Here is an 18,006-nt window from a genome sequence, read left to right as displayed (position 1 = left end):
TATTTGCCTCATAGAAAAAATTAGGAATTATTCCCTCTGCTCTTATCTTCCAAAAATGATTGTAGGGAATTGGTATATTTTCCTCTCCAAATATTTGGTATAATTCACCAGCGAAACAGTCTATTGCCTGGTGCTTTCTTTTATTAAAAATTTATTTATTATTGATTCAACTTTTTTATTCTATATAGGGCCATTCAAATTTTCTGTTTTTTCTTATATGAGTCTTGATAAATTGTATTAAGAAATGGATCCATTTCATCTATGTTAGCAAATGTATGGCCATATATTTATACATTGATAATATTTTTATTATCCTTTAGATAGCATGTGATCTATAGAGATGTCTTCTCTTTCATTACCAATATTAGTAATTTTGTATATCCTCTTTTATTAGCTTAGTTAGCCTAATTAAGTATTGAAAACTTTATTATTTTTAAAACCCAGAAAACTAGGACTATAAGGTAATTTTCTTACAATTTAATGTGATACTTACAAAATCTACTTTAACGTAATAGTTAATGAATAAATTTTAGATAATTTCTTACTATGGTTATGGATGAGACAAAATATTCTCTTATCAGTAATGTTGTTGTTTTATGGGCCAATAGCATAAGATAAGAAAATCAGAAGTATTAAAAGTGTAATGTAGAGATAGTATGATAATTGACATAGAAGTAACATACAATAATTAGGACTGATAGAAAAATTTAGTTAGGTTGCCAAATATGAAATAACTATCAGTAGTGAATGTAAAACAGGTTGGAAATCAGTAGTGTTTACACTAGCAATAACAAAATTATACATGTTAAAAAATATTACCAGCAGGTTAAGGATCTGGCCTTGTCACGTCTGTGGCTCAGGCCTTTGTTAAGGTATAGGTTTGATCCTTGCCCTGGGGAATTCCATATGCTAGGCACAGTCTAATGATAAATATTAGGCTTATAATAATAAACAAAACTTGTCTGGGAAAACCATAACAGTGAATGCATAAGATCTTAAGATCTTGTTGGACCTTATTGTTCAAAATATTGATGCAGTTGATCTTTGAACAATGTGGGATATAGGGTCACCAACCTTCTGCACAGTTAAGAATCTCTGTTTAACTTTATAGTTGTCTTTCCCTAGCCACAATTCCGCATCTGTGGATTTAACCAATACAGATGGTATAACACTATAGGATTTGTTGAAAAAGATCTACGTATGGGTGGACCCACATAATTCAAACCCATGCTGCATTTCAAGGGTCAATTGGACCTTTTTAATAAGTGGAAATGATAAATGAGAAATAGGGAGAGAAATAAACTACTCTTTATCTTTTTTTAAAATTAAAGTATAATTGATTTATAGTGTTTCTTCAATTTTTCTTGTACAGCAAAAAGACCCCATTACTTTTCCTTATTAAACATACTAACCATACCTGCTATTGCTATTTCTTAGTGGAAGATATTGGAGAATCCTAAACTATACATACGTTAGCAGGATGCATCTTGTTTCTCAATATGTTTATTGTAAATAAATCCAGAATGTATGAATTATGAGACTTGGTTCCCTGAAATATAACACAAAAATTCCGTGATTATAAAAGGAATATATCTCGTGATTGAATATCTCACATTTTGCAAGTTACGTCCAGCTTAATTCATTTCTAACTGCACATGTGAAGTGTAAATGATGATGTATTCTAATGTATGAGGAAAGGACAAAGGGACCTGGAGAATTCTAAGACACATATGTGCTGGAGCCTTCCAAATTATCAGTAAGATTTTTGCTGAGAAAATCTATAATTATTGTGCATCTGATTTGAACATTTGACTCATTGTTGTACATAAAAAACCTTATGAAGAGGACCTCAATAAAAGGCTAAACATGTTCATGGATGAGCAAACAATTTTAAATATGTCAGTTCTACTAAAATATATCTATGTACTCAATGGAATTTCAGCAGATTTCAACAGAGGAAATTTTTGAGAAGTTAAGCCTATATGATGATCTACATATCAGTATCAATTTAAAGCTATCTATCCAAATGGGGAGGATATATATATATATCCCCATATACATATATATATGGATTAGGGAATATGTATATGTTAATGAAGATTTAGTAGGAAAAAGTACAGTATCTCTACAAGAATTAACAAAAATAGACCAGAGAGAGCCCAGAAACAGATTCATGAACATATGGTTTCCTCAAATTTGATAAAAGGTAGTATATTGGGGATAAGGGAAATACATTTTTAGTAGATTATCTGTTGAAATTTGGCTCAGTATATGGACTTTAAAAGTTGGATTACTAGTTGGATAAAAAAGTTCTTCACATAGATTAAATAATCAAATGCCAAAAGTAAAATTACCATTAAGAACAGGAAAAAAATGTAATTATTTTTGGGACCAGAGAGTTAGGAAGATTTTTTTTTTAAACATAATCTTTCAGTATAAACCATGAGCAGAACATGTTAAATTAGGTTAGGTAAAAATGAAAGAGCTTTAATTAAAAAACCTCATCATAGGCAAAGTTACCTATTATATGACAGACTGAAGATGATAAATACATTAAACAAAAGAAATGATAAATGTCTATTTATAAAGGAATTTATTCAACTTAGCAAGCAAAGGAAACAAATTTACTTAAAATAGACTGAGGATATGAATAAAATAATAGTTAACTGTTAGCAATTACTCTGTACTAGACACTGTGTTAAGTATTGTATAGATATTTATTTCACACTCATAGAGTTACAAAGTAGATATTGTTCTCATTGCAGATAAATAGACTGAGGTACAGAGAGTTAAATAATGTGTATATTTTTATGTTTGTCTAGGTAAGTGATGGAGAAAGAATTTGTCCCCAGGCTGTCTTGGTGCAAAATCTGTGCTAATTATTAATTTGTTATCTTGCCTTTGAAGAAATATTCACATAGCTAACATCTGCATGATCAGTCTTACCAATAAATGTGGAATGGTATATTAAAAGGAAAATTTTGTATCTTCCTTCAAGTAGTAGACTGGCAAAACATGAAAACTATGGAATGTAATAATTTGTGGAAATGGGAAACATTAAGCATTGCTGATGTTACATGTTCAGGAACTTGTGCAAGCATTCTGGAACTAATTAGTAATATCTGGCAAAAACTTATATGCAGATATCCCACATATAGTAGTTAGTCTCACAGCAAATTATATACCCCCAAAAACCTTTCCCACAAGTCCTCAAGAAGGTATTAATAAATACATTTGTCACAGTATTATAGTTTTAATTTCTAAATCTATGTAATATTTAACACACATTTGTACCCAATTCAGCATAATTTAGATGGATTGGAAATCTATGCATTAAATAACTAGGAAGGTGCCATGGGTGTATATTGTTAAAGAGTGTGGGAATTAATTAGTTTTATGTGAATTCAGTTAAAATAAGACAGCAGTTTAAAACGCAAGAAATCTTAACTGGTGGACTTTTTCTGGGTTGCTTAAAGTGTTCACATTTATATTTGGTTGATGTGAATAAAATATTATATAAAATGAAATCATATATATCTTTAATATATAAATATCCTCAAGACTATTTCCTATTATGAATTGAAAGATTCAGTATTTTCAACTAAGCTTTTATAATCATATTAGAGTCAATAGCAGAAGGTCTCACAATTTAAATGTTTCATTTATGTATTTTTCTGAGTCATTTTTAACATATCCTAACTTGATATTTTTCAACATGAGGCTGCTAAAGTACTGGTTTTCCTTAATAAGCATATTCATAAAGCATACATTTATTTTAATATGTGTCTAGTGTATGTTAATTTGAATAATAATAAAGAAAAAATAAACAAAATTTAAAATAAGATGCTTTTCCAAAAGCGAAGATAAAAACACGTTAATTTTAATTTGTCTAAATGTTTAGAATTTTAATTTAAGGCACTATGAAAATGAAATATTAAAATATCTATAGTATTAATACTGTTGATTTTATAACTTATTTTTCATTTTAATGCCAACTGAATGTAAACAGAATGAGAATGTTTAATCCCTAATATTGCCTTTTGAGAGTTTTCCTTGATTTCAGATATGATGTGAATGCTGGATGACTCATTCAATATGATTCACTGCCCTTGAGGAAGGTTGAATAGAACAGCTCAAATAGGGAAGATGAATTCCCTATAGCATCTCAGAATGTAGCATCTTTAAAAGCTAGAAACATTTTTTCCACACAATTAGCACAAAATCACATTGTCAGGGATTTGCCTTCAGGTCATTAACTAATATGTTCACTAACAACTTGCACAAAGTGGATTGAAAAGAAAAAAAAAAAAAGCTTTCTCTGTCTGAGTCAGAACTGTGACTGATTTAGAATTAAACCATGCTTACTGGGATTCTATCAATAGACTTCTACTTCCAGTATTTCTGTTGTAACCCTTCAATGACATTCAAAAAATATATTTTCTACTTCACATATTTCTTCAATATCTAAATGCTCTTTAAACAAAATTCATTTAATTCTTTCATATTTGATCCTACTTCTCTTACTGAGAAACAAATGGGTCTTTCATAATAGAAAATAAAATCCTAGGTATGCTGTCTTTGTAAAGCTTTATATGTGTTAAGGTTGTATTGGTACTATATATGGTAAATCATATTAAATAATAATATAGTGGTAAAGACAAAAATAATAGTCTTTATGAAGAAAACTGTCTAGAATTCTTGATGAATTATGAAAAATGTCCTTCAGATACTATAAAATTGAAAAATAATCAAAACCTTAGGAATAATTTTGGGCATTAATATGTAAATTCATTCATTCTGGGTAAGGTGAAAAATTCTCTAAAATCAAGTCCTAAAAGGCTTATCTATACTCCTTGGATTAATATGATCTATTAGTACAAGTAGGGCAAGCAACAATTTGGATAACATCCGTACAGGGACACAATTCCATGTTGCAGAATAGAAACTCAGTTCTTATTAATGTGAAGGGGTAGAACCTGAGTTTTACATATGCTACATATGCCCAAACTAGAACATAATATCTTCACTTCTCATGTTTTGTGAGAATTAAAAAGATCTCACATTTATTAGGAGAAAAGTGGTGAAGAGAAATGAATGTAAAGGATCCATAAGACTCACTCACCAGCAAAGTAACTCACTTCCTTAATTCAACCTTGTGGCCATGGAATATGTTTAAGGGTGGGCCTCACCAAAATTGCAATCTAATTGCTCTAAATAGTTAAAAGCATGAGAGCTCACAGGGGGTTCAGAAATGCTCTTGGCAGTATTACTGATATCTCAGTAATTTATTCAGAGAATTTGTTCAGGTATCCTGAAGTAGGTTGCGAGCTTGAACCCCCACTTTGCTATGTCCTTTTAGATAGTCATATGGACCATTGACTGACATTACTGTGATACCATCTGAGACAACAGGAAAAATGGCAACAAGAATCAAGTTTTGATTTCTCAGAAGTAAGCAAAAGTAACCCATTCCCTGCCAATTGGGGTTTTCTGCCTCTGAAGGGGCTATCAGCCACCTTGAGGATGTCAAGACAGAGTCTACAGAAAAAACCCTTCAGACCAGATGGAAAGTGGAAGAAGTCAGTATGTTAGTTCTCTCTACAGAATGATGTGTAATAGTTGAGAAAATTTAACCTGACCAGAGAAACTGATCTTGACTTAGAGACTCTTTGTGCTATTAGATGCAAAGTTCAGGGGGTACACCAAGCCCAGAAAGGCATGACTTGTCAGGAATAGAAATCTTCAAATGTGTTTATTGTCCTTTTGTTTTCTTTTTCTGTTCCATCCTGATTGGGTTCCTTCTGCAAGGATTATTTTCTTCATACTAATATTTGGGCTTTTGGGAGGGATAACTAATAACCCACTATATCGTATAAGTATTACAATTTTTTCTCTGAATATTTTTATGCTTATGGATTTTGCTAATAGTAAACATTGCCATGGAGAGTTTTTCTTTTTCTTTGGTGCATTTTTTATTCTAACAAATATATAAGCCTATTTCTATACATATTGTGTATTTTCTTTCTTCTTTATGATGACACAAGTTTTATTATATTATAATAAAATGTATATTGAAGTATAGATATGTTTTATGTATGATACTGTGGACTGAACTATATCCTCCAAAATTCATTGGTTAACGTAGGTCTTAACATCCAGTATTTGGAAGTAAGGCCTTGAACAAGGTAATCAATATAAAATGAAGTCATTTGGGTGAGTCCTAGACCAATATTAGGGTCCTTATTAGAAGAGGATATTAGATGTCAGACCCACACAGCGGGAAGCCACCCAAAAACACAGAAGAAAGCCATCTAGAAGCTAAGAAGAGAGGCCACAGATAAAAACAATCCTGCCAATACCTTGATCTTTGACTTTTAGCCTCCAAGACATTGAAGAAATAAATTTTGGTTACTTAAGGCTCCTAATCTGTGATACTTTGTTAGGATAACCCTAGAAAACCAATATATATGTGTATAGATATAGTTATGTAGATATTACACATAGCCATAGAAAAAAATATGTTGTATTTTGGTGGTGATGGTAGAAAGAAGTGGAGGATATAGTTAACTTTATCTCAGATCACTTATTGTGAAGATTGTGTGATTATTTAATCTTTTAGTCAATAGATTAAATGACATTTATTACATGTTATATCCCTATGTATATCTGGGTCAGATCCTGGACTCATATTCTGCCCTATCTAGGAGGTCATATAGAAGTTTGTTCTAAAATACCATGTATTTTGTCATGTTATCAGTGAAGGAGACTTGTAAACACAATGAATGTGATATCTGATATTTGTGGGGTTTAAATTATCCAAATTTTTCATAATGGTGTACTGCCTACAAGATCAAAATTGACTCAGGGGTTGTGGATCATGTGACTTGATGCTACTATAGGAGAAAGTGGCAGGACATGAAGCCATCCAAAGAAGGATAGATTATCTCAAATCTGATAAAAATTCACTACATCTACTAGAAAAAAATGAACTGTGTCTAGAATAATCCAATTTTCTAAAATTATACTAGCTTATTTTATCTTAAGATTTCTGTTAAATGAGCTTGAAGATTATCTTTCAGATTATATTTGTTAGAATTTTTCTTAGGTTGAACAGAAATGAGCAGAATTATTTAGATGTAGTTTACTTTTGCTATAATTTAAAGTAAACTTGCATTTTTTTCTTTTATATATAAGCAATTATTTATACATATAAGCTTGTCATTAAACAAACTTTTTTGAAATTTCACCATTAATAACATGATCATTTATTCTTTCCTATAAATTAAGAAATCTATCAATAATGTTTTAAACAGTATTTGTTATTGTAGTGGGAAGGGGGAAGGGTCCTCCCAGAACAAAGGGAAGGCAACAAGTAGCATCAGCACCTGCACATGCATGCACAGGTCTGTAACTATATAACATAACCTGAATCCATGGGCACAAATGTATCTGTAACTGTCCACTCAGAAATTACAGAATGTATGTTACCTTATACAGGTGACAAAGGGACCAAAGTGTAAAAGAAAAAACAACAGAGGGTATATAAGACAGCACCCTGTTGCATTCAGGGCTTGGCCTTTGGATATAAATCAGCTGCCTGTGCCCCCACAAATAAACGCTGCTTCCTGGCAAAAAGGTCTCAGTGTCCTGTCTCGCTGTACCTAAGTCCTGCAACATTACCACTGCAATTATCAGTTTACCATAATATTTTGCTAATGATTTAATAAAATGTATTTATTTAAATTCATTTATGTCCAATTTATTGCTATTAGAAATCTATACAACTAAACATAAAATGCCTCTGTTTAAACGCAAATGCCTTTAGTATTTTTTTTTTTTTTTTTGCTTTTCAGGGCCGCACCCGCTGTATATGGAGGTTCCCAGGCTAGGGGTTGAATCAGAGTTACAGCTGCCAGTCTATGCCACAGCCATAGCAACATCAGATCTGGGCCACAACTCATGGCAATGCCAGATCTTTCACCAACTGAGCAAGGCCAGAGATAAAACCTGTGAGCTCATGGTTCCTAGTCAAATTCATTTATGCTGCACCATGATGGGAACTCCAAAAAATGCCTTTAATTTTTTTAGGCATAAACAAAAATCATAAAATAACAGAGAAGAAAGATAAAAATTTGGTTTATCTGATGCTTATTCTCTTTTTTGTCTCAATTATATTGTGTAGCAAGCCCAGCATCAGTGACTAAAATTAATAAACAAAAATTGGACACACAGTATTGTGGGTTAGTAATTAGACCTGCCTCTTCTAAATTGTTCTTCTAGTCCAGGATGGGCTCATGCACATGTCTCTTGTCAGATGGCTCTTGGCATTTGATGGGTGACTGCTGAACATGTCTCTTACCTTGTAGCACCTAGCCCAGGAATGCTCTGTGGGCAGTGGTATAAATTAAGAGTACACAAGTATAAAAAGGCAAGTTTTTTCTTGAGGTTCTTCTTGAATCAGCTGATCACACCTCCTAGGCCAAAGCAAGGTTTAGCCCAGATTCAGTCCACAAAAACAATTGGCATAACATCAGGAGCAGTTATAAAATAAAAATTTTTGTGAGCTATCACACTTGGGAAATTTAATCCCTAGCTTAAATAAACCATATATAGAGGTTTTTCTGTGTCTCATTTGTTATGGCATCATGTGTTGCAGATTCAGAGTTTACCTCTAACTTTATATTCTAATCAGACCAAATCAGAAAAATTTTAATAATTTTTATCAGCCATATTACATTGCTCACTATGCAGCGATAATAGTGATAGTTTCTATAAAATGAATGGTTCTAGATATATTCGAGGAGGTGAAAAATACACCTATATTGATGTAATATTACTGCCTCAAAGATATATCCAAGGACTTCAGAGTTTAACATTAAAGGTTTGAGTAAAATCAAGGATAATACCAAATATTCTACTTTAACATTTTTGATCAAACCTACCATCTCTTTAGAATTTTAAAAAGTATAGATATCAAATTTATATGAATCATGATTGTTTTGTGCAGTTTCATTCAGCCAAATAAATAACCATAAGTATTTTCCCCTTTGTTGATCCAATTTTATGTCTTTTTGATTTTTCACTCTGAATATATCTTAGTTTATCTCATCTCCTTCAGTATAAAATCTATAATTTCACATGGTTCTAATAGCTTCTTAATATCCCTAACTCTGCTGTGATCTCCCTTTTGAGACTCCTAATGCTATCTGGTCTATTACAATAGTCCCTGAACATAAGGTACAGTATCCTGAACATAAAACAACTGTCTATCTATTATAATTTTGTTCTTGAATTGTGTAATTTTCTGTTACTTTCATGCTTTTCATTACCCGTATACAAAGTCATATACTAACTATATTTTTGAGGACAGTAAAAAATACATAATTAAGTAGTTATACAAATGTTTTAAAATACAGATTAATAAAAATAAAATAATAACAGTTATTTAGAGGGAAAATATCTTGCTTCATTGTTTCAATTATGCCTCCATTTTTTCTGCTTAAAATGCAGGAGCTTAAGGTGCAGCAGGTTAAGGATCCAGCATTGTTACTGAAGTAGCTCTAGTCATTACTGTGGCACAGGTTCAATACGTGGCAAGTGCAATCTAAATAAAATGTGAATCATGGTCAATAAATTGTAGATCATTGGGATCTTGTGCCTCAGAGGTAGTGAACTTGACTAGCATCCATGAGGGCATGGGTTTGATCCCTGGCCTTTCTTACTGCGTTAAGTATCCAATGTTGCCATTAGCTGTGGTATAGATTGCAGATATGGCTCAGTTCTGGCATTGCTGTAGCTATGGTGTAGGCTGGCAGCTGCAGCTCCAATTTGACCCCTAGCTTAGGAACTAGGATATATTGCAGTTGTGGTCCTAAAAAGACAAAACAAAAACCCAAAACCAAAAACAAATTGTGGATCATTAAAGTATTGTGAAATTTCTTTGAAAGGTAAATAACCAATGCAGCAAATATTTATAATTAGTTAGACCATATTTTCTAATTTATTTAAAGCATAAATATAAATGATTATAAAACATCTAGATTCACTGTTTTAATTTTCAAGTACTTCGACTTGTGCCAGGTAGTTAAATGTTTAACAACTGATGCTACAAAAAACAAACAAACAAACAAACAAACAAAAAACAAAAAAAGCACTAATTTGGGGTTTACAAAGTTCAGGATAACAATGTGATATCATGAATACAGAGATGTATGCAATCATTCATCTCTTTGAGCCAATTGTGAGAAGTCTCTGTTAGTTGGCTCCAACAGCCCCGAGTCCTTGAATATCTTGTTTTATTTATTTAAATAATATAGTTATATATTTTATAGCAATTCTCTTAGCCCTTTTGGCAATCAAAAAAGCTAGAAGGATTAATAATAAAAATTATTCATGTGGACATGGGCCAGAACTAAGGTAGGTATGTTACAGAAACTACAGTGACTGGAAGACTTACCATCTCAACTAAGTGGCACAACAATTATCCAGTCCTAGTGGACTATCTCTAGTGAACTATTCTTTTTAGATTCTATTTTTGTAAAATAATGTTTCTTCAGATTTTTCTCCCTTTAAAAATATTTTTCTTTAATAATTCCTATATGAAATAACATATACACAGACTTTAGTATTTCCTAGAGGTAAATACAACTTTTCACTTGCCAGAGAATCATGATTACACACTTTATATGTATTCAAGCAAACACTTTATGTTAGAGTCGTTGAATGTTTTACCACATTCCTGAACAAAAATATATGGCTCAAAACGAGAATACATAATGCTAAAGAGACATTAGATATAAATACAATACATCATTAAATGAAAAAACAGGTAACTTGGACTTCATATTCAAAGACTTCTGCTCTTCATGTCTCACTGTTGAAAAATCAAAGAGCAAACCACAAATTGGACAACATATTTGCAATAGCCATGAATGTAAAAGGACCTGTGTCTTGAATATATAAAGAACTTTCAAAACTCAACAAGAAGACAATTCACCAAGAAAAAAATAAAAGTGAAAAAGTACTTCACGACAAAAGATGTTAATAAACAGTATGCATATGAAAATATGCTCAATATCATTAATCTTGTGGACACTATTTGTTTGTATTAAGCCACAGTGAAATACAATTTTATTTTGCATAGAATGACTAAAAGACAAAAGATTGGCTATTATTTTCAAGAATTTTTTTACCTTTTTTCTTTTTTCTTTTTAGGGCTACACATGGCATATGGAAGTTCCCAGGCTATGGGTCTAATTGGAGCTACAGCTGCCAACCTATGCAATAGCCAGAGCAATGTGGGATCTGAGCCATGTCTGTGAACTACACCACAGCTCATGGCAATGCCAGATCCTTAACCCACTGAGTGAGGCCATGGATCAAACCCTTATCCCCAATGGATCAGTTTCCATTGTGCCACAATGAGAACTCCATTTCTGAGAATATTAAATGTTAGAGAATGTAGACCAGAATAAATTCCTTGAGATGAAAATACAGGATGAAATTCTGAGCAGATATTGAAGGATTTAACTCTAGGAAAGCTATTTTATTTTTCTTAGGAGGGAATGTAGGTATTTTATGCACAGAAGAGGTACAGTTGTATTTGTATTTGTGTCAGAGTTCTTAATATATATTTTCTCAAGGATCTAGGAAGCAAGTTTATCATTTGGTAGGAAGATATTAGAGGTAGAGGAGAAAGGAGAGGTTAAAATATGTTTACACTGGAAAGCTGGAAAAAGATAGGATTGCTGGTCATTTTTGTCTTCATTTGCATTTGAGTGATTTCATAGTGCTAATATCCAGTAGAAGCTGAACTTACAGAATCTGGAATGAGACCACATGAGTTTAAATTCTATAACTGAAAAATCATATATGTGATCTGGTAAACAGTTATATTTTCTTATGCTTTATTTTCCTCATCTGTAAAATGAGGATACTGACAGCACTTAGTTTGTGTGCAAAGAGGAAGTGAGTTGATATTTGTAAGTGTTTACTACTCTAACTATATAGTGTTACTTCTATGTAATGATAGCAACATCTCTGATTATATTCACTTGCTCAGAACACAAAGCAATAAATAAGAAAATAGACAAGGCATAGACAAGGAAAAAACACACAGTTATGGGAAATCAAGGTTGGAAATTTTTTAGGTCAGTGAACAGGAAAGTGAGTTTTTCTCAAGGGTAATATAATGAACCAGACTCTATGCTGAATAACAAAAGAATTGAATATATGAGGAGTGATAGTAGCTAAATAATATTGATGGAGTTAGGAGTTGGATGTCTACATGAGTTGTGTTAAATAGGAAAATAAGATATTGGAGTGTATATTCACAAAGTGGAATATTCAGAAAGTGTATATTCAGAAAGTGGAACAGTTCGGATTTCTAATCAATTTATTCCAAATCAGAAAAGTTTCAAGCTATGACGATGGAGATGGAGACTAATGTGATATGATGGAAATTGTTTTTGGAGATAAGAAGTTCCAAGGGAATGAGTGGCACATTTCTGAACAAATCATCTATATGTGAAGTTTGAAATTATACAAAAGAGTAAAAGCAGGAGTATGGAAAAGGAATACTATGAGCCAGAGTCCAAAGATTTTAATATCAGAGTGAATAAGAAGTCTGAATATGAAGTGATACAGAGGATAGAAAGTGCCATTTAATAGGCAGGAACAAATCTGACTCCATATTATATCTGTTCCCTTTGCCTTACACTTTATGCTTTGTTGCCTGTGCTTATTCATGCTGGCTCAGTATCTTTTGTAAAAGAATATTGCCTATAGCCTGAAATATACAGGATAGCCTATTATTAGGTCTCTAACTTTTAAGCATCCATTCATATAAAGCCAAAAAGTTGCAGAACAGAATAATATCTCTTGTTGAAGGTTTATAGGAAACTGAACTCCATGGACAGCTGCAAGAACAAATGATTTCTAGACCAAGAAGTTTGCAACAACTAACCACACGCCTTCCTCACCTTGCCTTTAAAAGTGTTTGGCTGAAACCCTTCAGACTTGGGGGTTTTATTGGGCAGGGCTACCCATCTCCTTGCATGGCCTTTAAGAAGCATTTCTCTGCACCAGACTCCTAGGCTTGTTCAGGCTCACCGTGTGTCCGGCACACAAATGTAAGTTTGCTAACACTATCACGTATCCTATGCTTCATTTTCACTAAATATTTTATAGGAGGAAACAAGATAAAAGTTTTGGAAAAGCAGTGAGAAATAAGGAAAACTATACTAGCTCAATCTTTTCTGGTACCTAAAAGCCTTCACCTGAGGGCAATATCCCTGAGGTCTGTTTAAGTTACAAAGACAAAAGGAACTTTCAGGAAGGAGGTTTGATAAAAGGTTCAAGAGGGTTATATGTGGTGTATCAGGCTGTATTAGAAGAAACATAGTGCATGATGGAGTATAAACCAAAGTGAGGAAGGATGGACCTAGGATCATGGGATTTGTGCCCTTTAATAAATGGAGCTTAGCACATGATTTGAGGCCCGCCATTCCCTTTTTTTTAGGACTACACCTGTGGCATATGGAAGTTCCCAGGATAGGGGTTGAATTGGAGCTGCAGCTGCTGGCCTATACAATAAGCCAAAGCAACATAGGATCCAAACCATGTCTGCAACCTACACTGCCACTCAAGGCAATGCCAGATCCTTAACCATTGAACAGGGCCAGGGATTGAACCTACATCCTTGTGGATACTAGTTTCTAGTCAGGTTTCTTACCACTGGGCCACAACAAGAACTCCTTTTTTTTATTTTGTTTTTTTCTTTTTAGCAGTTCACCTGTGGCATAGAGTCCTGATGGTCTCTTAAAGACAAATTTCATCTCTAAGATATTTGGAGCATCCATGCAACTATTCTTTCCTGCAGTTGCTGATTAAAGAGTAATCCTACTGTGAGCATTAGGTATTCAAATGACCTTTAGGTGACCATCTGGAAACCATGAGGAAAGATCTAGAAATGAACAACAAAGAAACAAAGTTCATATACATTAAAGATACTGCATTGTAAGCATCAAAACACCCCCATTTTTCTCACTCAAGATATCTCCTCTTTTTAACACATAATCTCAATAAAATTGATATATAACAACAATATAAAAACTTTTAAATGTAAATTTAAATACATTCAACTTTTGATTAGCCTGGAAAGGTGAATGATCACAGACATTATGAAGAAGGACATCAACATAAATTGTTTTAACCCATTCCTTAATTATGTAATTCCTTACTTGTAGAGTGTGCTATAAATATTAACCAAAATTTCTTTGTAATAGTTTCAATTTTCAGCTTGGAATTTGAATTCAAAGAGGAGAGATTGAGCTGCCGATCAGTGTGCCCTGTGTCTTCAGTTTAACCGGAGTGGCCGCTGATCCAACTAAGAGGCAATAATGACAGTTTCCTCACTTGATAACTATCCCACCTCTGTGACCACTGCTCTTCCTGACTTCACCACATAAGAGTAAAATATTTCTCCTAAACATTAGAGCAGGGAGTTTTCCAGAATAAAGACTCTTTTCAGTGAATAATAGTATATCAAAATTCATGTGTGCACAGTAAAGCTGCATATCCATAAACCCTAGAATACCAAGCTGGTCATTGTCCTGCCTGCAAGATTCTCCCACATCCTTTGAGGTAAAAACAATGATAAAGGCTATGCATCTCTTCCCTGTCCCAACTGGACCACATGTCGGTTGAACACATGTCTGCAAACACTGCTTTTTAATGTTATCCGAGGCTGACTTTATTTAAATGGTGGCTGTATAAGTTCCAATGAACAGTGGTTAGTAAATTGTGTATCAGGCAGCTATACTCTCTTAAGGAATAATCATCTTCCTTTACAGTTTATTGAATACTTAAAGTCAGGAGACATGTCAACTTTTTTATACTTAAATATATTTATATGTTATGTAGTGCGCTAATTGGAAGTGTTTAATAAATAAATGTTGGCTTTTTTTTTTTTTTTTTTTTTGCAGGTGTGGCAGTATCTAGGAAAAGGAAAAAGGACTTTTCTTTCTACACTTTCCTTATATTCCTGTTACCTAACACTGGACAAGAATCAGAATGAGATATGACTTAAAAATCCATTAAATATTTATCTTGTATTAAGTCCTCAAAATTTCTAATGATGAAAAGTAAGGAACAAAAGCAGCCCTCTAGCAATTTGTAACCTAGTGTCCTGCAACTATCTGTGTAACTCAAATAAATCCATGTCTATGTGACTTCATTTTGGTAGAATTATTTTTTTTAAGAGTAAACAATTAGATCTGTTGTCAGCATTAATAATTCTGAAAAATCTATTTCTACGTTCCCCACTTTCTGCTGAACATGGACTGCCCCACAGATTCACATTCCAAACTCCACAAGCCCTATTATTAGTTTAGATAACTTGGTTCTTTCAGTCCCTTTTCTCTCATTAATACATTTATTAGAGAGCATGGAACCCTCTCAGAAAGCAAAAGGAAGAGAACAATAACTGAGAGGAAAAATAAAGAGGACCATGGGAATTTGTGAATGCTCATTTTTATATCATCACATATTTTGTTTATTTACTTACTTTATTTTTGCTTTTTGGAGATGCATCTGCATCATATGGAAGCTCCCAGGATAGAGGTCAAATTGGAGCTACAGCCACCAGCCTATGCCACAGCCACAGCAATGTGCAATCCAAGCAACATCTGTGAACTACACCACAGCTCATGGCAATGCCGGATCCTTAACCTACTGAGCGAGGCCAAGGATCTAACCCCCATCCTCATGGATACTAGTCAGAATCATTTCTGCTGTGCCACAATGGGAAATCCCATATCACATATTTTAAAATTCTTATTAGTATTTTATTGGCCTCCTCAACTAGACTATTGGAATAATCATAAAGCAGAATATTCCTGTACAATCATTTCCCACATACATATGAAGTATGCAAAACTTAATACTTCACTATATTGTTCATAATTCTAAGAGCAAGTTTTAAGACAAATTTTCCTCTGTGCTATTGATTTCTTACAACAGTCACTCAATGTCTCTGAAAGGAAAGGGTAAACCCAGCAGGTCCAGTCAGTGTCCCATGTTTTGAGCAATACATCTTTTCCATTTAAAAATAATATTTACCACCAATAGTAGTTTATAATTTAATTAGGCCTAAAGAACCATTATTTATTTATTGTTGAGGAGTTTATTTAGTTTCCAGGACCAGATAATGAACACTGCACATTTCCTGGCCTCTGACTGCAACCCCAACAATAGCATTTCACTTTCAAAAGTTCAAACTGATTTTTTCTGCAGTGTCATTGATATTCACGGTTTACTAGGTACATCTTCAATTCACACTTCTGCTTTATCATTGTGCATTTTTCCAGCAAGTGTATTTGCTGCCTTTCCCCTGAAGAATCTTATTCCACATCTCAAGGACCTTTGCCTCTTGCAGAAGGGTCTTTTCCTCCTCTTTTAGGGCACTGTTCTCTCTAAGAGCCTTGTTCTCTTCCTGAAGGGCCTGTTCCTCCTTCCACAGGGCCAGTTCTTCCATCTGCAGGGTGATTCCTTCTTTCATCAAGGCCTGTTCCTCCATCTTGATCACACTCTGCTGATGCTGTAGGGCCTTGACCTCCTCATGGAGAGACCTTATTTCTTCTTGATGAGCTTTTGTCTCATTTTGGAGGGCTTTCTCCTATTCCCTGAGAGCCTTGATCTGAGCCTCCAAGGCTTGATTCTGTTGTCAATAAGACTTTCTTTCTGTGTTCAAGGCATTGGTGTCTTCTCCAGGTGGTTTTTGGCTTTCTAAAATCACACTTTTAAACTTCTGCAACACCTGGACTTGCTGTCTCTGGGACTGGTTCTCCTCCCCTATCAACTGGTTGTCCATTCGGAAGGCTTTGTTTTCTTGTCAAAGAGCTTTGTTTTCTCCCTAGAGGGACTTGTTTTCTTTTCTAAGAGCCTTGTTCTCATCCCTGCCCAGCTTATTGTCTCTCTGAAGATGTTTTCCCACCTTGTGATATCCATGTTCAAGCTTGTTTTGATCTTGGGCCCAGGAAAAAAAAGAGGAAAATAAACGCAATATCTTTCCTCCGTTTGATTCAGAGACAACCATTGCTTCTTAGTGTTTTATTTGAAAAGAGGATGTAAACTCCCAGTATGCTGGATTCAACTAAAGGTGAACTAATGATATTTGCAAGAAAAAAGATCCAAGATTTGTTGAGAATTTGTTTGTATAGATTTGGCTCTTGGTTGACTTATGCCAGTAGTAAACCCAGCAGGGATCTAAACAAAGCTCAGCCAGGCCCACTGCAGGAGAAAACACTGAAATTATCAGGAGAAGTCAGTAAACTATTAGGTTGATATAGAAAAACTGAATACATTTAAATCTCAGCACACAAAAATTACAAATTAAGAATTCTAGATTACATTTTGAATCTACATGTTAGATCAAAATTAATGTCTGTGTTAAACTGAGCTAAACTCTGAACTAAACTATGTCTAATAACTATTAATCTTTCACTAATGTATTAATTATTGGGAACTAAATCATGCGCATTGATGTGGAAGATACTATGTATTAAAAAAAGTCTTGCTTTGTAAGAATAGGAAATATTTTTAAAGGTATACATTAACAATTTTTGCCGTATTTACTTAGACATTTAATAGTAGTACTACATATTTAAACAAATATTCACACACTTACATTTCTGTGGTGTCTGAATTCCCTGCAAGCCTGATTCCTCTTAGTACCAGTAAACAGCTAGGGAAGGTTTTATGTCATCTATAGTGATGTCATATAGTGTTAATTCTAATGATATAATGGGTGTGATACAAAGTGTTTGACAGGTTTTTTTTTTTTGATATGTATTTTAAGAAAAAATAATGATTTATAAGGTAAGGTTATATCTGATGTCTTTCCATACCATTAATGAATGTATATTTATTTCTTGTTTTCATCTACATTGTTAAAATTAATTTATAGGATTGATTTTGTTATTAGTAAAATAACCTCTAATTATTGTA

General features: G+C 33.4%; 1 pseudogene; it reads right to left on the bottom strand.

Annotated features, from left to right (window-relative positions):
• Positions 1-16,348: 16,348 nt before the first annotated feature.
• Positions 16,349-17,095, bottom strand: LOC125113250 (coiled-coil domain-containing protein 70-like; annotated as a pseudogene).
• Between the last annotated feature and the right edge of the window lie 911 nt (positions 17,096-18,006).

This window comes from Phacochoerus africanus, chromosome 13, assembly GCF_016906955.1.
Source record: "Phacochoerus africanus isolate WHEZ1 chromosome 13, ROS_Pafr_v1, whole genome shotgun sequence".
In the NCBI taxonomy this organism is placed as follows: domain Eukaryota; kingdom Metazoa; phylum Chordata; class Mammalia; order Artiodactyla; family Suidae; genus Phacochoerus; species Phacochoerus africanus.
This window is presented reverse-complemented; position numbering and strand designations above follow the sequence as displayed.